Genomic DNA, 27,823 nt, shown 5'->3' on the forward strand with positions numbered 1-27,823 from the left:
CTTTCCTGTAGATGCAAGGCAGAAAGTTGGGGAATAGAAAAAAAGAGATGACTGGGACCCTGTTACTCAAATATTTCTCTCCTCAGACCAAAAATCATTCCATATAGTCCCTGTGGTTTCCTATTAAAAACTGGTAGATACAAACAGATAAAAAACCAAGCAAATAAATAAACTATCAGGTAGAAAATTCTTAGTTCATATTGTCTAAACAAGAAAAAGCATCATTCATTGTAGTTAGCCTTTGAATTTGATGATTTACTTAGATTATTAGGTAGCACTGCCATGATTTATTTACAGTTTCCATGATTATAATCAGAGTACATATATGAAATGTGCAAACAAATGAGGTTACCACACTAGTGGACTAAGCTAAATCTGACAGCTTTCAATGGATGACCTTGCATGTTCTTCTAATTCTCTGGCTTCAGTAAGTAACAGAGTGGAAAAATAATTTCCTACCATAGACTTTTTGGGTTTTTAAAAAACAGTTGAAAAAAGGAGGAAAACAAACACATGGATTGAAGCACAGAAATGTTTTTCATGTAGACAGATAGGGACTTTTTCGTATCTCTATATCGCTTTAGTTTCATCATTGACAAAGACATACTTCAAGGACAGAAAACAACCTTGTGAGAAGGAAAAGCACAACCACCGTCTCAAACAACTTCGCCAGTTCCAATAGGCCTTTACACATTTCTTTTCAGGAGGTTCCTAAGCAGCAGTTTGGTTATCAGGTCTGTGGCTAGGAACATAATCCCTAAGGAGCTGGCAAATTGATATCAATCATCAATCCATATCCAAGACCTAACAACAGCAGAATGCAAGACAAAGGCTTTCATATAAATAAAGGTGGGCACATTTCATGTCCTTCACAGGGCCACCAGCAAACCCAGCACCTTCCCCAAGTTCCCAGGGTTTATGGGAAGAACCTCACAAACCATCTTTTCCACAGATAATCACAGTTTTTTGCATGAGCTCAGTAGACAATCTCTGTATGCTCCTGATGGTGCTAAATCCTTCTTAACTGAGATAAGCATATAATCCTCACTGCAGGGCCTCACAGACTTCAGAGTTCAGCAGCAGAGTTCAGTCTGGCTCCAGACTTCTGAAAAAAAATGCAGTCAGAGTTTTGCTTTCAGGCGGGAAGCCCTTCACTGAATGACAATGATGGCACTGCATGCTCAAGGATGGAATAAACTCAGCAAATTAGAAGTAAATGGAAACACAGAGATGATGGAAGAAAACTATTTTGCAGCTTTAATTACAGTTTGCATTGTTGTGAAAAAATATTGTGCGGAACATGATTACATTTGCACGACAACACTGACTATACTGTTTTCCACTGGTTCTTTATCACTTTGACCTTGCAAATACCTTAAGAATTTCTTCAGAGAGATGTAAAAAGTGCTAAAATGATACAACTCAATTCTCCCTTTTCACCTGAAACATCAAAAGGCAGTGAGAACAGCCCAAGCTACATATAAAACTTTAATTGCCCTGTGATCTGGCAACCCTGTCAGAAAAATAATTGATTGATCGGGCACAGAAACAAGACTTTTTCCAGTGGGAGCAGTATTGACAAGAGGAGACAAAAGATTCTTTAATTTGTTAATGGGGGCACTGTCTGTTGAGCACCTGGGGACAATCAAACCTAATGAAAAGCCATCCATCTCCTATAGACTTATTTATTTGGAAACTACATCTTGAAGTTGATATTCGAACCTGTTTTTTCACCTTACATAAAGACAGTATCGGCTCTCAGGTTGGAGGCCCATCAACTTTATGAAGAGGTTTTTGGGGGGAAAAGACGCAACTGTGCAGGAACAAAGCAAAAGTAGGAAAGAAGGAAAGGCTTTTCTAACACACTTGGCACGACTGACACATTTCTGCAGAAAGAGGGCATTGACAAGGTCTGAGAGGACCCTGGGCTTTCCTGTAGTGCACACACTGTTGGCTGGTACCAAGCCAGCTGTGCCCCAGCCCCCTTGTTGCTGGCTTGGCCTCTCTCCTGGGCTGACATTGGTTTTACCTGCCAGCAGCATCCCTCCAAAACCTAACCCTGCAGGGCTGGGACTGCTGGAGGACCACTGTGGTCTCCATTCCTGCTCCAAAGTCCTCCCAAGACACATGGCTCACAGGCAACTCCTCTCAGTGCTGCCCCAAGCCACTCGTGGAAATGAGAGGGATGTGAGCATAAGATGGATTTTTGAGGCAGGAAAATGGTAATTAATTCATCTTGCAACCTGCCACCATGACACATCCACATCAGTGGTGTTCATGCTAGACAGACTGGTGTTTTGGTGGGGAAGTGATACTGTAGGGAAAAGGCACTCATAATCTCCTACCATGGAGGCTACTGCAGTTGGTGCTGCTTTATACAAAATATTTAATATTTAATATTTAAACAAAATATTAGGGCAAAAATGTGAGCAGGGATTTGCATCTCTCCTAGTCAAAAGGCTGCCCTGATCCTAGGAGAAATTACATAGGCTCTTTTGCTTTCTTATTGGTGTTTTACAATAAATAATAAAAAAATCAACAAATCTGTGGTGTGTCCTGCTGCATAATTAAGTGAAAAACCCCAGAAACCTTGTATTTTTCACACACACACACACACATATATATATGTATATATATATAATGGAGAAAAAATTCTTGAATGGTTTGGCCAGTCCCCAGAAGGATTCTCCTCAGGCTTGCTTTCCACCTCTGCTTGTTTTCTAAAGTGATTTCCATTAAGACTGTCTGATTATTTTCAGCTCTTCCTAATGTCTGCTAGAAAGTGCTACAATAGTCATATTATTTCTTCTGGCTTGGGCTTTTCTTTTGAGAAGCACTGGCAAGGGTGGTGGTGCTGGGGGCACATCAGGGCTGCACCCCATCCTCCCCAGCAGATCTCCTGCTCCACCACCCAGGTGAGCTCACCCTGCTGCCAGCTCTCAACTGCCAGAGGACATCCAAGATTTCCATGGAAATGGTGGGAAGATGGATCTTACATCACCATGAAAAATTGCAAGTGAACATCCTAGACTTCCCAGCCTAATACTTCTAAGATGAGAATTAATGAGCAACAACACAGTCATTCACTGTCTGATGGATTGTCTCAGTGCCACATCTGCTCAGTGCTTTCTCCATCACCATTTCCTAAGAAGTTTCCCTAGCCACTCCTACCCAAGGGACAGGAAACTTGTTTTTGGAATTTTGGTTCCAGGGGCAAGGTAAAACTGCTGATATGGAAACAATTTAGATTCAGGAGCTCTCCTGAGACAAGTATTGCTTTCCATTTGGAGCAGAAAATTAAAAGCTTATTAGGAAAATACAAACTACCAAAGCAATGATGGTGCCTTTCTAACACATTTTTCTTTTCCCTGTGCTTTACTCTTCTAGATGACAACATAGTAAGAACAGTCTGAGTCTTGTTTTTCATTATTTGAACCAATAAGGATTTGAGCTCACACTTTGCTTCCATGTCTCAGGGTCTGTTCCTGGGAGCTGTTGATTACCTTCAAAGATCATAAGATTTGGGAAGCAGATGATTTTCACTACAGTGCAGACCCTGTCATCCTTTAAATACAATAATGGATGAAATTTAGAAATACTTTACCAGAAGAAACTGAGGTGAAATCCTGCAGTGACCATTGACAGAATTTATTGAAATTGTAAATAGAATAAAAGTCCCATGGTGACCATTCAACAAATAGTGTCTGTTCTTAGCTCTACAGTTAATTTGCATTTCTTAACTAAAAGCCAAATATTGTTAGAGAGGTCAACACACAGAGCTGTTTTTTCCATGGTTTACATGAAAACATCTGAATTACTGCATCTGACAGGCACAGAGAATAGCAGCTGGGGTGCAGTGGGAGGGAGATGCAGCAGAACATGGTGGTGCCTCTGGAGGTACTGCAGGGCAGGTCCCTGCATGGGGCAGGATGTTATCAGGAGGGTCTGGCCACAAATTGTCCTTCCTTGTACAAGTGCATTAAACAATGGTGCAGCAGTTTCACTGTCTGGCAAAGGTAATGGAGGCAGTATTATGTCATGGCCGTGTATACTTTGGTACTTGATGTTAGTCCCAGAAAAGCCTCGTCTGTCAATGGGCCTCTGTCTTACAGACAAAGGGATACGTATGCTGCCAACAAACATTAAGATTTTTATTATTCTACTTTTCACATAACTGTGTTTGAAGGGAACTTATTATTTTTGTAAACTAAAGGCTGGCTGCTTTTAAATTCAAAGCTACATCCCAAGCTGCCCGGGCCACCATTGTTGGGAAGAGCAGGGAGACAGAGCAGAGGGAGGGGAAGCTCTGTGCTGGGAACAGGGGCCACACAGCGAGCAGGCGCCGTGCTGGGTGCCCAGGGGGAGCGGCGGCTGCAGGGCACGGCACAGGGCCTGGAGCACCAGCCAGGGCTTGCATGGTCCGTGGGAGCAGCCCCCCGTGTGCCCCATCACCCACCCAGCTCATGGGCACACGGCTTCAGTGAGGACATGGGACACAGAGGCCAACACGCAGCTCCCAGTCCCGGTGCTGGGCAGAGGAACACACCTGAGCAAGCAAATCCCCCATATCTGTGGGTCCTGGCGAGCTACAGCCTGCTGAGGCTGCTCCTTATGCCAAGCACCACGTGTGCAGGCAAGAGGAGGAACAACCACCACCTTGGCCAAGGAGAGCTGCAGCTCCAGCCCACCACACGGACATGGCGACAGGAGCCGCGTGTTTGCAGGCACGCGTGTGTACTCAAACATGTCTATTTACACACACACATCTTCAGAGAGGCTGACTGTCCTGCACCTCTCTGCTCAGCCAGGATGCCCCAAAACTCCAGGAATGTCCTAGTGCAGTGGAGCCCTATGGTCATCATGCTTGGTAGGGTTGCAATCACAAAGTCTGCTACCTCTGTTCCTAGAGAAGGAGGGAGAAAGGGGTTTCTCTGTTGGAATACTTTCTGAGTCGATAATCATAAAATCTCTTCATAATTTCTCTGAGGCACTCATTTCTTTTTTAATGAAGGTGTTTACATTCCTAATTAAGGAGTGCATTAAGCCTAGTGGTACCTTATCTGATAAACCCATTAGTAGGCTATGTCAAGCTGAGCCTTTCAAGGTAGCAAGCTAGCTTTAAACTGGTTATCCTCTGGGCTGAAATATGCAAACCAACAGCTCACAATTAACTTGGGTTAATTACAAAATACCAGAAATGTAATAATATATTTAAAAATACAACACAGGTGCTAATGACTTTTTTTTTTGTTTTCTCCTCCCCTTCTCCTTTTTTCTCCTCTCTGCAGGAGCCTGTCACTTTGTTCCCAGGTAACACCCCCCATGCTCCACAGGTGTTAACCACCTTTTTCTCTCATGTGGAGGAATTTATTAGCATAACAACAACGATCCAAGAATTCTTGCTTCTGCTTTGCAGTTACCATGGATTTTACTGGTGTTTTTTGGACCTGATGAACAAAGTAGGCTTGAAATGTTTATTTTTTCTAGGTCTGTTAGTTGGTTTAACAAAAGACATCACCTATCTCTCCTTGCCTATTCTCCCAACACTACCATTGACTCATGAAACTTTGAGACACCACCTCCTTGCCACACAAGGTGTCAGCTTGTGGAAGGAACCATTTTACCTCCTTCCTATGAAGCAGCAGCCTGTGACTGCACCCTGCCTGTTTGGGAGCAGATATTGCTTTCCAGCATGGCACGCTCAGCCACTTGTCATTGCAACTTGCAACCCAATACACTCACTCAAATAAGACTGGTTTTGAGAGACCAGGCAGGAGTCTTCAATTCAGTGATTGCTCTTTTGATGTGACATTTAGGACCTGTCTTGTGTTCTTTGGGCATACGAATATCAAATGTTTTATCAAAGTCCAAGGATTCCATGGTACCCTCTTTATCAGGAACTAAAGCTTCCTGTCAAGGGGAACTTAGGAGCCAAGTACTACCTATCACGGACATACTGCACATTTAATTTGTGCAGTGTCTCTACTGTGATTTTACAGGAGAGAGAATAGGCTACAAGCACCCATCTTGAAAGAGGGGGCCAGTGGTATCCAGAGGCTGCTCGCTGCAGGTAGGTGTGGGTCTGCCTTCCATGGGTCCCACTGCTGCCTCAGCCTTGATACCCGGGAGCTGAGGTAACTGGAAACCATTGCACATGCTGCAGGCCACCCTGAAATATATGAAGACCAAGCTTTGTCACCTGCTGACCTGACAGTGACCACTCCCAAAAGCAGAGGTGAAGTGGGGAGTTCAGGTTGGCAAGATAATGCCCTGGAAGGCAAGCCTGTCTGGTGTTTAGAAAATACATCTGCAGAGATGAAGCCATATTCCTGCTGCTAGTGCTGTGCACTACCAGGTGTCTGACTCCCTTCCCCAGTCACCTGGGGAGGGCTGCTGAGTGCCTCTGGCCTGGGTACTGCTAAACCTAGCCTACATGTGCTCTTCAAATACACTGGATTTCAAAGCAGCTCTATATTTTTTCCCTCCCCACTCCATTAATTGGCCATTTAGCTGTTTCAGATGCCTTTTATGGTGCTACAACCCAGCTAGGCTGTGGAGAAGAAAAGATATTTTTATCACTCATAAGCATGTCTACTGCCTCATCCCATTCCAGTGACACAGGCACAAGAAAACATGGAGAGGCAGTTTCAGAAGCACCACCCTGTCCTGACACAGAGGTGATATGATGAAAATATGGCAGAGCACTGTGGAAAAAATGAAGAGGATGACACCAGAGAAAAACTGACACAACAGTGAGTGTCATAGCCTTATGGTCTTGATTTTTATCATCTAGATGTTTAGTTGCATGTTAAAAAATTTATAGTTATGAAAAGCTGCTTTTTGATAAGTCTTTGGACATGCCATGAGTCTGACTGTAACTGTGAACCTAACCTCAGGTTTTATAATATTCTGTGTTGCTGCAGCAAAAACTAAATGATGATAGGAAAGGGACCTCTGTGAAGCAATGACAGTCCTAAGATGTATGGAAGACAAAGATTCAGTGGGAATATTTAAAGTTATCTCCAGAAACATCCAGTATGATCAAATATATATGATCTTTTCTGTTACCTACCAGAAAGTGACAGGTTTTCCTACCTGATGATGAGGGATGTTGTAGTGAATAAATACAGGTCCTGACAGCTGGTTTAATAGTTATGTGTAATACCTCATCAGCCTTAAGACATTTTAGAGTTGGCTATTCTCTAAAAATGAGAACTTCCTACAGCATCTCTTAGAATCTTGGGAATGTGAAGCATCACCCACAAACAGCTGAAGACCTTCTGTTCCCTCTAACTGCAGTGCTTGCTGAGAAAGGAAATATACAGGGACAGCACTAATTGTACTGCAGATTTTAAATCAGATGGGAATCATCCTCCCCATAAAACACATTTGAATAGATTTAATACTGCCCCACCAATGGTTAATTTAATGTTTTGATTTACCATATGTCCTGTGACAGTTCTCTTTACACACTTCTCAAGTGAAGGTTGGCAAAGCTCAACGTCCTGAACGGGATTCCGACTCCACTGGGGGGCAGTGCATTAGCACATATATTAACAATGCACTCATCTGCTTCTGAGAAAGCTGGATTTCCAGAGAAATGTTTAGCTACCATGAGACATTCTGCTCAGTGGAACAAACGTGCACGAATATCTCTCCTATATGTACTGTTAGATTACTGACTTGCTAGCTAAACAACCAATGCTAACCTGAGGATGAAACCAAGTCTGAGTACAGAGATAGTTTAAACTATTTATTGGTACCAGGATCAACAGATTCTAAATTAGCTACAAAGCTGCAGGGAATCCTGAAATGTGAAATCAGTTTGGTGTGGGATTTTTTTTTTTTTTTTAATTCTTAGCCCCTCAGGAGATTTAAGATGGTTTGATGTTCATCTGAAGACTTGTCAAAATTCCATAGAAACCTAATAGTCTGCCAACATGGGTGGTTGCTGCTTGGAGGCATTCTGACATGGCAAAGGTCCTGTCTGCACGCCGCAGACCTGTATCCGTCAAAGGCTGCCTGGAACGGCAGGAAAACAGGAGCTGTGCGGAGTCAGGACGCCGTGTGCAGGATTGCAGGAGTAATGTATGCACAGCCCAACTCTCCCAGGGCCGCCAAACTGTGGGAGGAATCCATCTGGCCCCTTAATTATTCCAAGCTCTGCCTAGGAGTAAAACCCCACAGGGTGCTGCCACACCTCGCTGCCAGGTTTGGGTGGGACGCTGCTCTGTGCGCTCTGGTTAGAAGAGAAATGAGGACCCGAGGGCAGCTGGGGAGGAGGGATGAAACTGGGCAGAGGCAGAAACCAGGGCAAAAGTCTGGCCATGGAGGGCTGTTATCCAGACCAGGAGCCTGCACTGGAGAGAGGGCATCAGGGGTGGAAACAGGAATGGGAGATGTGACATAACTGGAGGCAGCAGAGCCAAGCACAGGCTGCAGTGGCCCTTTGGTGGGGTCCTGCCTGCTCCATAGCCAGTTGCCTGGTGGAGTCTGGGTTACATGACTCTGGAAAATTGAGTGGGGCCTCCAGGTCTGGAGGCAGTCAGGATGCATGGGGCCCCCAGGCTTGGACGCAAGCACAGCGTGATGGAATGGACTGGGTTGCTCATGAGGGCTCATGAAGCAGAACTGGAGCCATCCTGTGCTGAGAAGTGGGAGGGCAAGAAGGATGAGCCTCAAACCAGCCTTGTGATGAGGCTCAAGCTCTTACTTGCAGGCATGGGAAAAGACAGCTTGACAGAAAGCTGGGATATCTGCCCCATGGCAGCACAGAGAGACCTGCTCACATTTCCCCAGCAGAGCTCTGCTGAGCTATGCCAAGTGCCTAGGGATGGTGATGAGAATTAGAGCGAAGAATCAGTCAGTAGGACAAAACTCAGTTACACACCAAGCTGAAGGAAGACATGTAGGTGTTCTGGCCTGAACCCAGGGGATACATATACACAGAGCAGCTACCATAGGTGAAACACAGGAATTACATGGCAGGAGAGAAGGCACTTGGGCAGGTCCTGCCTTTCTGAGTGAAGCCCTCACCTCCAATGCACCTGGAGGAACTCAGAGAAGTTTCTCCTCAGAGGAGCCTGAGCTGGCAGACAGACTGGGACTGCCCAGGACATGTCCCTGGGAGAGACATGTGCTTTCTGTAACTCAGTCACCCTCTCACTGGGCCTTAATGTGCTCTCACTGGGGTCCTCATAATGGCTTTGGAGTGGCACAGCTGAGGGGAGATGGGTGCTTCCCTTGTTTCAGACTGTAGAGAAATGTAACATATCCACCACTCACTACAAAAAGCACACTGAGGTGCTGAATGGGCAGTGATCTGGAGCACAAGTCTGATGTGGAGCAGCTGAAGGAGTTGAGGGTGTTTAGCCAGGAGATGAGGAGGCTCAGAAGGGACCTTATCACTCTACAACCACCTGAAAGGAGGCTGTAACAATTTGGAGGTCTGTCTCTTCTCCCAAGTGATAAGCAATAGAAGAAGAAATGGTCTCAAGTTGCACCCAGGGAAGTTTAGATTGTATACTATGAAAAATATATTCACTGAAAAGGGTGGTCAAGCATTGGAACAGGCTGTCCAGGGAAGTCATCATCTCTTGAATTGTTAATAAAACATGTGGATATGGCAGTTGGGCACATGGTTTAGTGATGGACTCGGCAGTGCTGGGTTAATGGTTGGGCTCGATGTTCTTAGAGGTATTTTCCAGCCTTAAAGATTCTGATACCTGCACCAGGACTGTACCTGTGTTGGATGACTTGCACTAATCCCAGTCACTGTTCTTGCTCCCCTTTGGGTATATTTGAACAGGTTTCAGAGCAGAGCAGGACAGAAGTGTTAGAGCTATTTAGGATCCCCTTAGGCTAGGAAGAGGGAGAACTTGCTGGAAAGTTTGTGCTTACTCATCAGTCTCTGGATTTTGGAGCTTGTGGAGGAGGAGGTTCTCACTGGGCTTTGTGAGTTTTGTTTTGCTTTGTTTAGCTTTGCTTTGTTGTTTTGGTTTTTTTTTCAGGGCTGGACATGCCATGAAGGGCTTTGTCTGAGAGCTTTGCAGCCAAGAACACAGATTTACCTCACCGCAGGCTGGTGGATCACACTTGGACTTCACAAGGAAGAGAGAGGGGCTGAGGAGGCACTTGGAGAAATGGCCTGACTCGGTCCCACACAGCTGCTAAGCTGCAGATGGCTGTGGCAGGATGAGGGGGCATGTGCTGGGCTCTGGATGGGAGAGATGGGCTCTTGGGAAGCAGAGCAGTAGGTCCCTGGCAGAGGAGAAATGCCAAATCTGGCTGGAGGTATCTCACTGCATTCAGCTTGTGAGCAGCACAGCAGTGCAAGGCAGCAAGCAGAGCTGGCTAGAACTACCTAAGATAATTCTAAGAAGATTAAAAATATTTTGGCAATTAATGGATAATTCATATTTATCAGGATTATAAGAAAGAAGAAGAATAGCTTACAGCTGTGCTTTTTTTTACTGTCATGGCACTTAAGAATTCACTGTAATTGCAGCAATGAGAAGCTGAAGGGTCTCCTTGGATTACAGTTGCCTGCAATTCAGATGATATTGCAAACACTTCTTCAGTTCTCGTGGATCTTTACTGGAAAACTTGGACCACAGATGCTTACTGGTGTGGATATTGCATCTCCATCTTATGGCCTTCATGCAGTTTATTACTAAACATGGAAGAAATTAATTCTCCCCATATATCACTTCTATCACATCTGACAGCTTTGTAGTTTATGTCTATGTGTGTGATATTTGTGGCCAAGTATTTTAACATAAAAATTCATTTTGCAAGGCCAGAACGGATATTATTTCTATACTTTATCTCCCACTTTTTCAGCAATTTTGATGATGAAGTAACATTATTAGAATAAAGTTTACACTGGAACAAATCTCAGAACTACATTAAATTAACCTAATTAAAACAAGATTCTTGCATCTTCTCAGCTGTACTTTCTTTAGAAGTATATGTACCTCCAAGACACCCCCAAAAAGACCAGATTATAAAGCTATCAGATTCTACAGAGAATTATACAGACTTTTGATAATTCACTGTATCAGTACATTAAAGTGCATCCTGTCAGAAAAAGAAAAAAGGTGTTTCTATGATAAGTGCTTATTTTATATTTAACAGTTATCAAATAATTAAGTTGCCAAAAGAACACCAGGATGAGATGGGACCTCAAGAAGTTGTCTTCTGATTCACACTCAGAGAAGTTACCCTTCTGATTCATACTAAGAGAATCATTCTCTGCCACACCAACAAACTTTTATCTAACTGCATCTTGGGAACCTCCAGTGATGGAGATTACATGGTTTTCCCTCATCTCTTTATTCCACTGCTTTGCCATTCCTGCTGTTAGGCAGTTTCTCTGCATGTCTCATCTATATATATCTCTCTTCATTCACTTGGAGCTGCTGCTGTTTTTCTTACCCACCACAGACATGAAGGATTATTTCCTTCTGCTCTGCAATAGTCTCCTAGGTATTTGTGACCTGAGCTTGGTCCAATTTTATGTAAAGCAGTTCTGATTCATGCAGTCACCATTACCCATGATTTCTAGAGCACTGTCTGCTTGTGCTTCTACCTGGATTTTTTCCACTGTGACCTCATCTTGCTTGAAATGAATGTTTAAAGCCGAACAGAGTAATTTTTTAAAAGCCTTGGCCACCTGGACAGAGCATTGCATTAAAGAGTTTATAAGCTCTTTTTTCACACATCCCCAAATGAGGTTGTGAGAGAATAAAGGTCCTGAAGTCAGCTAGGAGTCTGCTGGAGACTAAAATCTTATCTATTAAGCTGCTACATGTTTGAAGCTGGTAGGTTTTCGACTTGCTCTTCTCCCTTCCTCCCCATAAACTATTTGGCATTACTACCAAGATGAGAAAAAATATCTTGCATTTGTAAGGCATACGTCACTTTTGCAGTGTTTCTATTTATACCCCAGCAAATACATTCCAGTTGTGCCTAACAACTGTCCTGGGCTTTTCATTCTGCTGGAGTAAACTCTACTGAATTTTCTGTTCTGCCAGTGATGCCATAGCAACACATTCCCATTCTTCATGCTCCTTGCTTTGCCAGGCTGGTAAAAGAGATGTTGAGACTGCTATGGTAAGAGTGTTTTCATCTGGAGAACAAAAGCAATCTGCACCCTCAGAAAGCTGTCATCGTCTCTCCTGCAGACTGCTGAGCCATGCCAGCTCTCATCTTTTCACTGTGATGCTGGATGAAAGCAGTGACTCCAGCAACATGAGCTGCTATTTTGAGTTGGATGCTCAAGTTGCTGAAAAAGATTTTTCTGGCAGAATATCTTTGCAATATTTCCCCTACAAAAATCTGCTTTCATCCTCAAATTTTAGTGTCTCTTTTTCGAGGACTGAATGTTTTACAGGCAACACACTTGTGTGGTCAGGAGAGAATACAGTTGTGAGGACTGGCAAGAACAGTTCTGCTTTAAACAGAGCTGGGAAATTGCTCCCCTTTGTCCATTAACTTCTTCAAGTATCTCCTACATCACTTTTTGACCAACTCTGAGCTCAGACTACTGTAGGATGCCTAAATAGATAACTTCTGTTTTAACAAAACAACACAAAACTATCAGTGTCTGCAAATATTCATTGCAGATATTTAACTGCTCTTTAAACAACCATGCTAAAATTCGGTTAACTCCTTAACGGACCTGAGAGAAATGGGGTCACTAATTGCATTCAACTGGCATCCTGAGAGTAAAAGCAAAGCAGAGTGATGGGTAACGACTAGAGCCTAGGAAATGTTATAGTGATGCTTGTATCTTGTCTTTTTGGAGTACATCGGCAATGGCTTTGTGTTGGCTGCATTTTTTTCTGTGTGGAAGACTGAAGGATGCTTTCACAGGGAGACACTGAGCTTCTTGGAAGCTTTCTTTAGCATAAAGCAGTGACTACTCCTCCAGAGCCAGCACCTCTGTGCTTTGAAGATCAACAACTTAGAATAAATATGGGAAGCTTTGATTGCATACAAATCCTAAGATTTTCCCATCATTAACCCTATGTGGCCCCTACTAAACCAAAGTTAGGGCAATTGGAGAGGGAAATTTCCATGCAGGGGTTGAAGTTTTAAAGGACCAAATCTTACAGGTTGCAGTAAAATCAAACCCCAAGGACAAAACAGACAGATGATGAAAATATATGTTTTTAGCTTTCTGCTTTCTTTTTTCTTCAGTCTGCTAAAAAGACAGTGCATTGAAAATATACTGGAGTGCCATGCAGGTATATTATTGCTTGCCTGACTTTGCACCCAGAGAAAGCACTTGCTGGAGTCAAGTATCTGCTTTGAAAGAGTCAAACGGGTCAAAAGTCTGCTTACACTACCACATGTGCTAGCTGAATGATTTTGGAGAAGTACATGAAGGGGGAAGACCGTGAATTATCTGCCAGGTATTCTCAATTATAGCCATTGGGATGGAACCATATTGTTGTGAGTTTATGTTGAATAAAAAGCTTGTATGTACACCAAATCCAGCTGGAGGAATGGAGGAGGCCTTCTCTTTGCCTGAATCAGCTCACACACAACTAGATCATGATGGTAACATCTTCAGTACCTTCTGGAGCACCTTGAGGTGCTGCCTAGAGTTAGTTGGTGTGGTAACCTCCCCTCCTGAACAGGACAGATTGTGAGAGCCACCTCCAAATCAACTTGATATATTTTAATTAGTTACATTTTATGTTAAAAACATGTGAGTGTTGTTTCTGCAGGGCAAGTTGGAAAAAAACCCTTATGCACAGCAAAGTGATGCCTGCACATCTGATCTGTGATCTGTGATGGGACAGGCACTTACAGCAGTGGGGAGTGCAGAAGGGTGGCTCGGATAGGGCACGTGTGGTTTAGCTAGATAGCCAGCCCCAAAAGGACTAATGCTGGGTGCTCCTGGGCTCCATGTGGGCTTGAGAGGAGCTGGTGCTGCTGCCTGCACAGAGCTGGGTGTCCACACACCAGGAGGAGACAGGAGGCAAGGCAGGACATGCAGTGAACCCACAGTCTGAGAGCTGAGAATGGTAAATCAAATAGCTCTGAAGAGGCAGAAGCAGAAATACATTGTTTACTCCTTAAAACCTAAAATGTTATACAATTTGGAAACATAATAGATGAGATTTTGTAGAATGAGAAATTTAGATGGATTTTTTTTCCCTTTTATAAACAGCTTTCCTCCCTAGTGTCTGGTAGGACAGCCAGGCTTTAACACTCTCTAGCCATTTCTTTTGTCTTCTGTATAGCTGGAACAGATGTTGGCAGTAATCTCACCTTAAATTAACCTTAGTTTTAATAAACATGTTTCTAGGATGCAGAACTCAGTTCCTTTTTTGTGCAAGATATCTTGACCACCCTGAAATCATGGCTGCTGGATTACCATGTCTTCTCATGACCTTCCACCTTCACTACTCTGTAGCTTGCAAGTCACATTAATATTAACAAACGTGTTATACCTAGCAGCTTTGTTTTGCAGCCCTATAGGCAAATGATAGTGATTGCTGCAGAGCTCTTGCAAACAGGTCCATGGTTTCTGGAATCCAAAGGCATATATCATAAACTATTTTACGGTTCTGCTGAACTCACCTAACCCAAATTTTTGGGAGGTAGTGTTTCTAAGCTAAAAATTTCAGCAAGGTGGTTATTCCTTACTGCCTGCAAATGAAATTAAAAGTAATTCTCCCCTTCCTCCAGGTTAAAATGTCTGTAGGTATCAATATGTAAATAACCCAGACACAGTTCTGGATCACACAGGTGACTGTGATGTTCAGTGGATATAAATAACAAGGAGCTATTACCTCTTGCAGAAGCTGTTTTGGTAAATTCAAGTCTAAGCATGAAGCAAGAGAAACATAAATTTTAGGCCTTTCCTGTCAAACACGCTGTCTCGTCCCACTGGTTTGAAAAAGTGCAGTTGTTTCCCTTAGAACAGCATGAAAGCCTTGGGGAAAATTAAAATGGTGAGAGATTCACTATGTAAAATATACATTGCAGAACACTAGAGAATCTCAGTCTGGGCATGAAGAAGCACTCTTGTCACGAGCTGGCAGGAATTTCATCCCTCATTTACACAAAACTGAATTTGGAGGATCAGTGTGCCAGCTAGGTGAGCCATCACCTGTTCAATGCCAACAAGCTGACCACCTCCATCAGCTCCGAGTGGCAATAGGTTGAGGAAATCTAATGCAGGAGGATGTGTGCCTGGGTGAAGCAAGATGTTGTCGATTAGTCTGTTGCTGGAAAATATGATCTGAAGAATTTTTGGAAGAAGTAATGCCAAGTTTCTAGCTAAACTTGTTGAGTATCTCTGGCAAATTTGAGTAAGAAACTTTCTCTGGAGAGACTATAAAAACAACTGTTCAAGCCAAGCAAACAATGTATTCAGTGTGACAACTTTTGTCATTGTGTCAACTCTGATTTTCAAAGATTATGATAAATGCATGAGAGAGAAGCTAAAATAACACTAAAGGCTTGTAAGCATGGGGGGATTCTAGGAGAGGACCTGAACTGGTAATGTGAACTAAACCCATGAAGTTAAAGCACATTTAACCTCCAAGGCTTCTTCTGAATGTGGCTGCTAGAGCATTCTCAAGCTGCTTATTTAATTACTTTAACATCCAGCATGAAGAAACCTGGAACAGCCTAAGACTCACATCACAGTAAAGCTACAAAAGCACCGAGGGCCACACATGTAATTGTTAATTGTTCTCCCATGCTTCACATAGTTGCTGCTGACATCCTCTGCTTAAGTCCTGCATGTTGGCAATGCTTCTAGCTGCAAATTTATCTGAGACGTATCTGTATGAACCTCCCTGGCTGTGCTGTAGCTGGAAAAGGGGAGTCTTCTCTAACAGGGAAGACAAAGTCTTTCCATATATATACATATATATATATATACATAATCATATATATATACATATACATACATATATATATATATGAGAAACTGCTGTTTGGTGTGAGAAAGGACTAATTCTGCCTTTTCAACCCACAGGAGATCCATGCAGACCCCTGACGCATATTCTTTAGGTGCCTCAAACACAGCACGTCACTGTGTAGAGCTGCTCTTGTTGTTGGCCTCACGTTACTGAAGGTTATCCCACAGGGAAGGGAGGCCATCCTAGAGGGAACTGCAGTAATGGAGGCTGGAGCATGACCTGTACAGGTAAGCAGACTAGCAGAATTTGTTTGTTGTGTAGCATAGTAGGAGCTTTCTTTAAAGGGAGGGGCTGAAGCACGGAAGGATAATTCCCATGATAGACTGACTGCTGTAGATCAGTTTGGAAGCAGCAAATATGGGAAACATTTTCTCTCTTATGTCAACATGCTTTTTTCTCTAAAGCCTTGGACCTGTCTTAATAGGGTGAGCTCATGTGCAGCTGAGTAGACTTTAGTTATCTTCCTATGGATCAGTCTGACAAGTTGCCATAGATGCTTCTGATAACTTAGAAAATCTGTAACCATGCCTTGTGTGCCTCCATGGTCCACTGGAGCCCTTACAGCTGGATACAAGTCAAAGCAGCTTCCAGGCTACTTTAATATATTTTGGGACTAAGCCAGGCGAGGCAAAGCCCAAGGCATACCTCAGGCTCTGTGCTGAGGCTCTTCATGTTGCCACATGGGTACATTTCTTCTGCAATGCAAAATACATGGTGTGCATGCAATAGCTCCTGGTCACATTTTGCATGGTGCTTTTCTGCCCTAAGTAAAACAGATACAGTCAGCCCAGCCTTGTTTTTCAGTTAGGCTTCTTCCCCCTGTCCTTCAGAGATTTTTCCCTTGCACTAGGGATTTAAAACCTGTCATCTCCAGCACTGTCTACCAGAAGGCACAGAGGGACACAGCTGTGTCTCTGTGAACAGTCCCCTGCTCCCTGTGTGATGGCACTCACTCCCATCTGGTGAGCTGGGGTGTACACTGAGGTGCCTGGCTCCAGCCCTGTGAGGGATAGACACCACTGTCCCTAGACTAGGAGGGGCTGAGACACTGGAGGGGATGTGGGTTGTCAGAACAACCCCATTTCAAAAGCACAGCCTGGCAGTTCAGGATGAACAAGACTGTTTCCTCCCTGAGGTGAAGAATCAGGCACAGCTGTGCAGGTGAAACTCCCTGAAGTCTGCAGTGAAGTTCTCAGTGATGCTGGCGGCATCTGGATTTGGGCCATGAGACACAAAGAGCACATTCTGTATGGCAGCTGATGGAGTTAATAAAAGAGAATTATAGATAAAACTGGTGGGTGTTCAATGTACTCAAAGGAAGTAGTCTTATAATTTCCCTACCAAAACAATACCCATATAAGCACCAGAGACCTACCCTAACATAAACCTGTACTTAGCAGTTTGATCAGAAACCTGAAAAGTATCTTGAAAATAGCCAAATCTGAGCTCAGAGACTGAAATACAACACTCCATATATTTCAAGTAATGGAATAATCACTAGTATATTGACAATTAAGTAACAGTTCAATTACAGAACATATGAGAAGTGCCGTACCCTTTGCTGTGCCAAAGGGTTTATTTGTAGTCTGTCACTTGCATTGAAATGACATGTTACAGAAAGATGAAGGGAGCCTGTCAAAGCCCATTTGAAAAGTCACTTCTTCTAAACAAGGCTGTCTGCTTTCATCCCTCTTTGCATTATCAGCTGAACTGCTGGCACCAGGCATTCGAGGAATTTCAGAGGGAAGGAGGAGAGCACAGTATTTCCTTGTCACTGTGATAGATTTGACAGAGCATTTGGACAATACAGTTAGCATCCTGTCACGCAAATTGACATCTTGGGAAAGCAACAGGCTTTAAAAACAATACTCAGCTTACTCTAGGACTGGGATATTCAGTGATGACTAGTGCCTCTTTTACACGTGAATCATTCACTTTCATCCTTTAAGTGTGTTCAGAGAACTGGAGGTTGGGATACATTTGCTACAGACTACCTGGGTTTGTAATGAAAGTGCCCACCTCCACTCTCGTTTGTTCCCATATACCTGCATCTCAGGGAACAGGTTTTCTTTGCCGGAGATTGAGCTACTCTCCAGGCTGCTGTACATCTCAGAGACAATTAATCATGTTTGCAAAGGCTATTGTCTATATGGCCTGTCATTAGATGAGATCCTGGGCTTTACCAAAGGGGCAGGTTTGGCACTGGTGACTGGAGACAAGACAAAGAGAAACACCAGCTGCTGTGCCAAGTGATGTGGGCACCCTTCCTTCAGAGGACTGGCACCCACCCAGCAGCCTAGCATGGTCTTTGAAGTATCAAGCTGCTGACAGTGCTGTTAAAGATCAGAAAACAGGCATCCTATTTAAACCATGTTTGGTGCTTGAGAAAGGGAATATTATCAAGCTCAAGTCTTGGGAATGCAGGTCCAGAAAGGACCACCCCACTCCCTGCAGAGTGGCCAAGCAACCAAAGCCCCACTGCTCTTTTTAGATGAAATCTCTGAGCTTCCTCTATGAGGCACAGTCCAGAGCCCATTTTTGTTAAACCTAAAACATCACCCCTCCAGTCACATGCTCCAAACCCAAACACTCTAAATGGAAATGGAAAGTATTTCTGAGCACAGCACAGTGCAATGTTTTCTGCCATGTGTTTAAAAGGCAGTGGCATGCTGCTGTGAAAAGCCTTTACATACAATTTGTGTATCTTTTCATAAAATCCTTCCCTGTATTTTGGGATTGAAGTTATACGAATAAGACTGAAAAATATGGTCCTATCTATTATCTTCCTTATTTTTAATGACTTCTCACCATCCTGCTGCATGCTGTTTCTCAGTAGTACAAAGTGTTGGACACAAACTTTGGGGTTTGGCACTTCAATGACATCCTGAATGAACTCAAACGACCCTCAAAAAAGTGCCCTGACTTTGAATTTATCTCAGGCAGCCGTGCACAGTCCTCAGTTCTGATAGTTTTTCTCTCTTCCACTAGCTCTTCCCAAGACACAGCTTGCAAACCACTCCTAACTCTGTCAAACTCTGCCCATTTTTATTTTCAAGTCAGCAATGTGTGCCCTAGAAAAGACCACTTCCATGAGAGCTCAAAGCTTTCAAACTGTATCTGTTTTTCTGTCACTTTGCCCAAGGAAGTGACACTTTAGTGAGGGCGAAATGGTTTGTCATTAGTTGGAAATCAGAGCTAATTTTTCCCAATCTCTCCCTCATATGTTTACCTTCTGGGGAGAGGTTAATTATGGATAACTTCTGGGAACATTTTTCTAGGCAATTATTAGGATGCATACAAAGAGTTGTACTGTAATATCTCCCCTTAGAGTGGTCAGGTGCAAGTAACAATATTTCAAGGCTCCCAATACGAATGAAGTAGACCCCTGACTTGCTTCTAGAATTTGTTCTCCTTTGTGTAGAGGGAACAACATTAATTTCTCTTTGTTGTTTTAGAGGAGTACTGCATAGCAAAGGGCTTCCTTCTTTGTTCGTTTACTACATAGGATCAGGTTTCCTGATGATTTCAAAGAAAGTACCCACCCTTGCAGCACCAAGCCTTCCACCCTGTACCTGCTCAGGCTCTTTACCCTGTGCCATGCAAAGATTCAAACCAGAGAATTTCCCAGATATCACTGACATTACAAGGAGGAAACAAAAGGTGAAACTCTGTCTAAGTGAGTCTTTGATAAGAGGATTAATTTAAAACTGTACACTTTGCTCATTTAACATTTTTTTTTAAAGGAAACATAAACCAACACTATAATTGTACTTTGGCCTGTGGGAATAGTATCCCAGAAATAATGTCTCTATTGAAAATCTAGTAGCTTAAGATCTCTGTGGGGCTGCTTCTTTTACTGCAAGACCTATAATTAGCCATCCATTATGGCACTGAGCAGTGTTCCTGAGGAAGCCCATATTTTCCCCCCAAGCACCCTACACAGACATGCCAGAGAGCAGGCAGGGAATGCTCTGGAGCTCACCTTCCTTCTCAACGCAGGCAGCTCAGGGAGACCCTCCCTGGTGCCCCTTTGCCAGGCTCTAAGCACGGACACCCTGGGGCACCTCAGTGCTCTCACGTGTCTGGTACTGTGTCTCACACTGTAGGATTGCTGCAATCTAGGTCCTGAAGCCATGGTGGTGTGATTTGAGCTGCTCTCCTGCCTTCTTCTTGCTTAGGGGTGAGCAAAGATAGCAGCTTTCTAGTTAGGAAGAATGGGAATCCACGTAGCCAAGCACTCCTTTCCTCAGCCTTTGGACCAAACACGGCTGCTTTGGAGATGTAGATGGCTTGGTGGTGCTGCTACAGCTCCAGGAGTCTGTGCCTCCAGGCAGCAAATGCTTTCCTGGCATGACTGGGGGGCATAGGGCATACTTCCAGGATATGTTACTGGCCAGATTGAGGACTGAGTTCAGATTGGGTGAAACAGAGCATAAAGCAAAGTCCTGGCCAGTGGTGTTTCCCCATGGTTTGGGAAAGGTTTTTTGCTCCTCTTAAAATAAATAAGCAATTTTACCAGGTAAAATACTACAAACATGTAAAGTGTTTCACTTAGCAAATCCTACATTTGAATTGCTTTGTATTTTCCAAAGCCATTTCCCAGTACTACCATTTAAAACTCTTTCTGAATTTGAACTGAATTTATAAATTGTTTAAGTTACTTAGAAACAGTGTTAGTTGGTTTGAGTGTGTATGTGAAGAAATGACTGGCTGAAAAACTCCTTTCTATGTGTAATCTTTATCAACATTAATGCAAATCCCTCTGCAATAGTGGTGTGGAGAACTCTGGTGATGGATACACGGCTAAGGAGACCAGTCCTCATCTTGACACATTTAAGATACTGAGACCAATGCACAGACAATCTTCAGATGTGCCAGACTTCACCCCTCACAGACCTTCCTCTGAACTACCAGCCATCCTAAGCTTATATTTCGATAAGACATTGAAGTGCTAGTGTGAAAGTTCCACACTGACTTCTGATGGTGATTGCCAAGATGGGCTCTCCAAGGCTCAGCAGCACAGGGAACACTGTTTCATGGCAGCTCTTGTGTTATTAACTTAGCACTGTGTGCAAGGTAAAGCAAACAATGTTTTTTACAAGCACTTCATTACTACAGATCAATGCCATCACACACTCAAATTTGCTTTTCATGGATTCAGTGTAATGGGCACAAAGATGGTTTCTTTAAAGTACCAAAAATCCAGGATCAAGAGTGTGAAGGAATGCAAGAGAGGTAGTTCTCTGCTAGATTTTTAAATGTGATTACTCCCAACAAGCAATAGTGTACATTGATCCTCACCAGCCTGCTACCACTGTGAGAAATAAATCCATGACCTGCCTCAGATGTAGATACACTTTAACTTCACTTTGTCATGTGTCTTTAATAAAACCATGGATCCAGAGAGAAGCAAGGTTTGACTTAAAGAAGAGGTTCAGTTTTTCTGAAATTCCAGATGACCTTCTTTTCCATGATAACACTAAGACGAAGGTTTGAACAAAGTGTTAGTGTAAATCTCAAAACACTGCAATAGGTCAGGCTTGAAAAACTGCAGTTTATGTTACCAGATAGGTGCCATTTCTTTATCTAGCAATTTTATATGTGAAAGTATATCTCATATTACTCATTCAGTAATGTCAAGGCCTGATCTTCTTCCAGGTATCTTTGGAAACATGAGGGTTATTTTCACAAGGCATAGGAAATTTGTAATTTTTAAAAAAATAGAGCGATCTTGCTTTTTGGACATTCAATGTTACTGGAGCTCACACTCAAGAAACGCCTACTTTGATCTTATGTTGTAGCAAATTTTTTATGTTCTGTTCTGTGTTTTTCATAGAAGATTGTTAGGAGTTAATAATCATTTCATATTTGTGATAATAAATTACCTACATAATTTTGACACCCTACTAGGGTGTTGCAAAGTGATCATGTTGACATTCAAGGTAGAAATTCACTATATGCAGCACCAAACGTAAAATGTGTTCACTTGGATAGCTGGGAACATCCACGAGAGCAAGGAAGGAGAAATGTATGATATTCTTGGGGAAAAGGAAGCTGTCTAATGATCAGAAAGTGGATCATGAGCTCTCTGGGTCCATTAACTAAGAAATTCTTCTTGTTGCTGGCCTCAACAAGGGCTCAACACAGCTACCCATGTACAGGGCAGTGGTGGCACCTGAGATGTCCCGTGGACTCTGCCTGACCCCAGTGTGCCACTTCAAAAGGCAGCGAGTCCCCTCAGTCCTGTATCAGACCTGCCAAGCTCACGTGGGTATCTTACACAGCACAGCCTACATGGCAGTAGCCACACAAAGGCAGGCAAATGAATTCAGCTCTTCAGAGGATCTACTACTCATTTAAAATCACAAGCAGAATAAAACAACACAAAAAGATCTCATCTTTGAGACCACATAAAAGAAAGATGCAGAGTGATTTTCTGGTTTCAGGTTATGATGGTAGTCAGGGAAAGAAAACAGATACAAACTTCCAGGGGCTGGTGCCCACACAATTATTTATTTCTACATGAACTGAGAGTGAAATTACTATTTTTCTGACTTATTTCACACTCTTTCAGGTCACCAAAAAAAAGAATCTTGTAGTGAAAAACCGCCATACAGAGTCAAACCAGCTGTGTTTTTACCTATAAACTGAACATATGTGTGTAGGGGCTATATGGTATAACAAGTAAAAGCCATCAAAGGCACTGTACCTCTGACTTAAATGCAGGCCTGTATTTTGAGGGCAGGATCAAAAATCCGGGGCCTCACACAGTCGATCTGTTGGATAAAAGGGGACAGGCTGAACAGGTAAAGAAAAATCCCCAAATACCTCATTTTCCTGAACAAACAGAGCCTGTTAAGTGTGAGTACGGTGAGTGTAGCTTTCCAGAACCCTCCAACTCCTCCTGAGAACATCCTTATCAAAACTTTTTCTCGATGATGGCTGTGATTAGCATACAAGGAGCATGAGGCAGAAAGAAGCTAAGGCGCAGAAATGTCATTGCACAGACAACCTCAGCTGTGCTCTGACCAAAGCTGCATTTGGGGTTCTCTGATTGAAATCTTCAGGCAGTTCCATGTTCATCACTTTGTTTTGAACAAAAACTACAGCTTGTTCACACTGTTTCTCACTCCCTTCTTAATTGTTAGAAATTAATACCCTTGACACACTCTTAAACCACACTGTTTGGCAACTATTTTACAGTGTAGGCAAACATTTGAGCTTAGTGCTAAATATGCGGGTGCTGTACATACACAAATAAAGACTGTCTCTTTCTCAGAGACCTTACAGTCTGAAAGATAAGAGATGAAAGAGTGCTTGGAAAGATGAGTAACTGGGGACTGTGGGAGGGGTTCACCTCAGTCAAAATGTAAAATCCTGGATATCATTCAAAGAACGTACAGATTTTGGTCCTGGAAGTGTGCATTTTTTAATGTATAACAGTTATGTACAACAGTTGTAATTAAGAAAAAAGCTGAAACTGTTGACATTTTCTTGTGCCTGGTTTTGCTAGGACTGAGGCAGCATGTTGCTGCTAATTCTCCTGACACCCCCAAGCCATCCTGCTGCAGTTGTCCTCTGCACAAAGCCCAACGCTGTCATTCAAACCACTGGCCCTGCTTGGGCTTTGACCTTGAGAGGGGTTAGATTTGGAGACCAGATGTCTCTTGTACATGATGGATAACTTTACATTTAAATACATGAAATTTTTGGCCTTTTTTGCTTGCATATAATTAGGAAAGTTATGAGTCACAAAGTAAACAGAAATAAATGTGATGCAATCAGCATGTGCAATTCCATGATTCAATTTTGCAAACATTTCTTCAAACCAAACCTATCTTCAGACATCAAGCGTGGGTTAAACACAAGGACCCCCAGACACAAGGGTATTGAGCTGCTCTTTCCTTGGTATGGAGTAGCTGGGGTGTAGGCTGTTGGGGCACAGCAGTAGGGTGCTCAGCACTGCCCAGAGCCCTTGCTCATAGTTGCCTCCAGGTCTGCAGACATGCAGTCTTTTTCTTACTGGAGATGGAGGGACTTGTCATCAGGTAGCATTTTTCATGGTACAGCTGTGGTGCAGTAGATATCCATGGGATGTAACTTCTTAATATGTCCCCTTTCATATGACACTTGCATCCACAATGAAAGGACAAAGATTAATTCTTCTTTCATTCTTAATGTGGTTTAGTACACATCAGATGGTGCCTCTCTTGTTTTCTGGGATCACACCACGATAGCTTGTTCCTCAAACAATGTTTGAGATCAAACTGCAGATCACAAGATGACAGAGATGCTTTTGCTTCAGCAGTGTCAGAAGACTTCAGATAGTAATAGGAATGATGTAGCTGCAGCTTTTTTATTTTTTTTAATCTAACAAAGTGCTAGCAAGATGCCACATGCATATGAAACAGGCAATCCCTGGCATAATGATGTTGTGTGTCTGTTGTAAAGGCAAAGGTTGACGTTGCCTTGTGAATCCAAGTGACACACTTGGAGCCATCCACATTTTGATTTCAAGCCAGTGAAAACCAGATTTTCTTTTTGCTAGAGTTGCTGAAAGGTTGGTGGAGTGGGAGGCAGCTAGTGCCAAGGTAGAACTATGCATGTTTCTTGTTGTATGTCTTCAAGTGATGCATTCCAGAGTTCTTCATTTAATCATCCAGAGATAAATAAGCTACTTATAAAAAACTAATTATGTTTTAAACAGCACAGCTAAAAGATAATCTGTGTTACAGAATTCCTAGTGGCAAAACATCTAGGATTTTTCTACCTGTAAAATCATGAAACTGCTATGATGCTTTTGAAGTTTTAACACATTCATGCATTTGCTTGAAAACTACTATGCAAGCAGTAAACACTTGTTTGGGTCTGATTCTTCAAGGTGCAATACAGGTAGCACTTCACTTAACTTCATGGGCTCGGTCTCACAAGTCTGACATAGCTGATAATATTTATAAACTATGCGTTTGACAATCAATGCAATAAAAAAAAATCTGTGGTTTTAGTATCGATTAGTCTCCTCACCAAAAACTACATTCCCAGCTAGAATACCGAAGAGGCTTAACAAAGACACTTTGAAGGGAAAAAACCCCAACACAATGCCTTTTTCTTTTGCTTCTCTAATTGCTGCAGATGTTGCTGCACCTATGAAAAGTTAAATGTTACGTCTCTGTAATATTTTTGATCTTCATTAATTATAGCTCAGAAAACCTTACAAAAAGCAGCCTGCCTCTTTAATACAAATAAGATTAATTGCATGGGTGTTCAGAAAATGAGCCACTAGTAGTCAAACAAAAAATGTTTGTCTTTAAGCAGCCCTTGAATGATTTTTTTTTTAACTGTTACAGGAAGTGAAGAGGCTGCCAAATTACCATGCCCGTGAGCCCCACTCTCATTATCAGCCTAAACGAACGCACACACCCCGCCACTTTCATCCTCTTCCAGGTCCAAGAAAAAGAAAAAGAAGGCAAAAAAACCCAACCAACCTTCCACACAAAGAGGTGTCTCTGAAGTCTGGAATGCAACCTGGCTGTTTGAAGACAAGATTTATACCTGACACCCTCCTTAAAGCTCATTGTTGAGACTCGCCTGCGTTCAAATCAACCGCAGACTGGCTGCTGCAGGTACTTCATCTTACAACAACCACATCATCTAAGATAAATGCACCAGGAATTGCTATCACTTTGAGGTGGAAAAAAAAACTGGGGTTGGGGGGAGGAAATCAAACCTCTGATGCAGGTAGTGGGTGGAGGAAGAGACAGAAGAGCATGAAGGAGTGTGTGAGGGTGTGAGCAGGCCAGGAGCCAGCGACAGCCGCCAGCCTGCGGCACGGGGCGCAGGGATGAAATGGGTCTGGCTGCCTGTGTGGGCACCTGTGTTTGGGCCCAGCCTCTCCTCGCCTTGGCAGCCAGGCTGTGGGACCAGGCGTTGGGCGGGACCCTTAAGCCACGCCAGAGCCAGGGGAGCAGTAATCACTCAGGTGCTGGTGAAGGACTGAAAGGAGCTTTTGACTTGGTGGGAGACAAAGAGAAGGACTGTGCCATCAGTTCATGTCATTCCCATGTTTTCTGGGCCAAGCCTGATTTCTTCATTTTAGGATCCTGTCCCTACGTAAGCTGTGGTTAGTTGCTTTCATTCAGCTTCTTAAATTTCTCTGGAGGAAAAGCCTTGGTAGTAAGGACTTAATTTTACACTGAATCTGTCTGATGGGAGGCAAAGCCATAGGGGACTGAGATAGGTGAAGCAAACAGTAAGAGAGACAGAAGAGTTTGCTCAGGACAGTGTCAGGATGTGGAGAAACACAGCTGAACATCCTAGAGCTCAGGCTGCTGAAACTCTAGCATTAGCAGGAGTTGGGCTAATTATTGAAGGCTTTGAAGTGATGCAGGCAGAAAATGTCTATCATAATCAAGGAACAACACCTGGCAATTGGCAGAGATACTTATTGCCTATATCATACTATTGCTCAAAGGCCCAATAAATGTTGGGGTGTAAGGATGCAATTTGTGGTGTAGAACCAGCTAAGGAGCATTTTCCAGGGTGAAGAATTACCATGGCATTTAGAATAATGCCCCATTAATCCAGGGCATTCAAAAATGGTTCTGAGGAGATACTCTGATATTCTGAAATTAAACTGATAGAGAAAAGCCAAAAAAAAATGACAGCATAGGTATTAATGCAAAAGTTTAAAGATAGAAAAACCTGCCCTTCTGAAGCATTTCATAATGCCTATCTTGGATCCAGAGACAGAAAGCAATATGGGATGAACAAAAAAAGAAGGTCCCTAAGGACTGTTCTATCCTCACAGATTTGACCTGCTACTGGGCAGGACCTATCAGCATATTCTGGATTTAACCCAACAGAAAGATCTTTATTTGGTTTTCTAGTTCTCCTTTGTCTGGCAGTTAAGACTCAGGGCTGTAAAGGGCTTCTTCCAAAACTTCTGGGCTGACAAGGATGTTTGACATCTGGGAAAAATGAGCTGGTTTAATCCACTTCAGTTCTAGAGCACTTTCTATATTTAGGATTTTAAATTATGTTTCATTAAGAATGCAAATTATGAGCATTTCTAGGACTCCAGGTACTTGCATGTCCCAGCTAGCACATAAGCCTCATGCCGTTACAAATCTGAATAAGGCAGGTTAAGTTTGCAGCAGAATTAAAATAGGGCAAAAGGGAGGGTGGGAAGAGAGCTTGAACAACACATTCAACATTTGCCGACTAGGGTGAGAGGAAAAACATTTACACCAACACTGAACTGACACAACTGCATGTGAAGCTACAGCATCAATCTCAGCTTGGTCACAGTTATCCTGTTCCATTTTTGCAATTGAAAAACTTACCATTTATAAATATTTTTTAGATTTTTTTTTTCCTGTGGGCTGTTTTGTTCTTTTGTTTTGGTGGGTTTTTGTTGTTTGTTGGTTTTTTTTCATCTTGGGGGATGATATCTGCTACCTAGTGCCAGCATAAGATTGTCAGAGAAATTGGTTTCATCAACCCATGACCAATGTATTGAAAAATGGAGCATGGCTCTGCTGCAGCAATCACAGGAAATGTTGTGGACACTCTGCCTGGAGCCTCCATAATTTGTGACACCAAACATCTGAGGTAACAGCATTCAGTATTTCATCCTGACATTTCAGCTCTTGACAGCACTACAGAATGCTGCTTGAACCTAAAGTCAAATGCAATAAACTGTGCACAGCTTTGCCAGAAAATGAGCAAGGCTAGTTCATATCGCCATCACAGGAGGGGGAAAGAGAAATACCTGGCTTCACTGCTGCCTGCCTATTAAAAACAACAAAATTTTCAAGAAGCAGTTACAGGCACTATCAGGGCCTTCTGGCCTAAACACAGAACATAAAACCATTTGG

The 27,823-nt window shown here is 42.9% G+C and overlaps 1 protein-coding gene and 1 long non-coding RNA gene across 3 annotated transcripts in view; one reads left to right on the forward strand and one right to left on the reverse strand.

Annotated features, from left to right (window-relative positions):
- The window catches only part of EDAR (ectodysplasin A receptor), a 72,073-nt gene that overhangs the window by 29,086 nt on the left and 15,164 nt on the right, over positions 1–27,823 (reverse strand). The window lies entirely within an intron of this gene.
- LOC134548664 (uncharacterized) lies at positions 6,625–27,662 on the forward strand. Its single transcript, XR_010079856.1, has 3 exons — positions 6,625–6,752; positions 16,004–16,174; positions 25,295–27,662. It is a non-coding gene; the product is annotated as an uncharacterized LOC134548664 (long non-coding RNA).

Source organism: Prinia subflava, chromosome 3, assembly GCF_021018805.1.
Source record: "Prinia subflava isolate CZ2003 ecotype Zambia chromosome 3, Cam_Psub_1.2, whole genome shotgun sequence".
Taxonomy (NCBI): domain Eukaryota; kingdom Metazoa; phylum Chordata; class Aves; order Passeriformes; family Cisticolidae; genus Prinia; species Prinia subflava.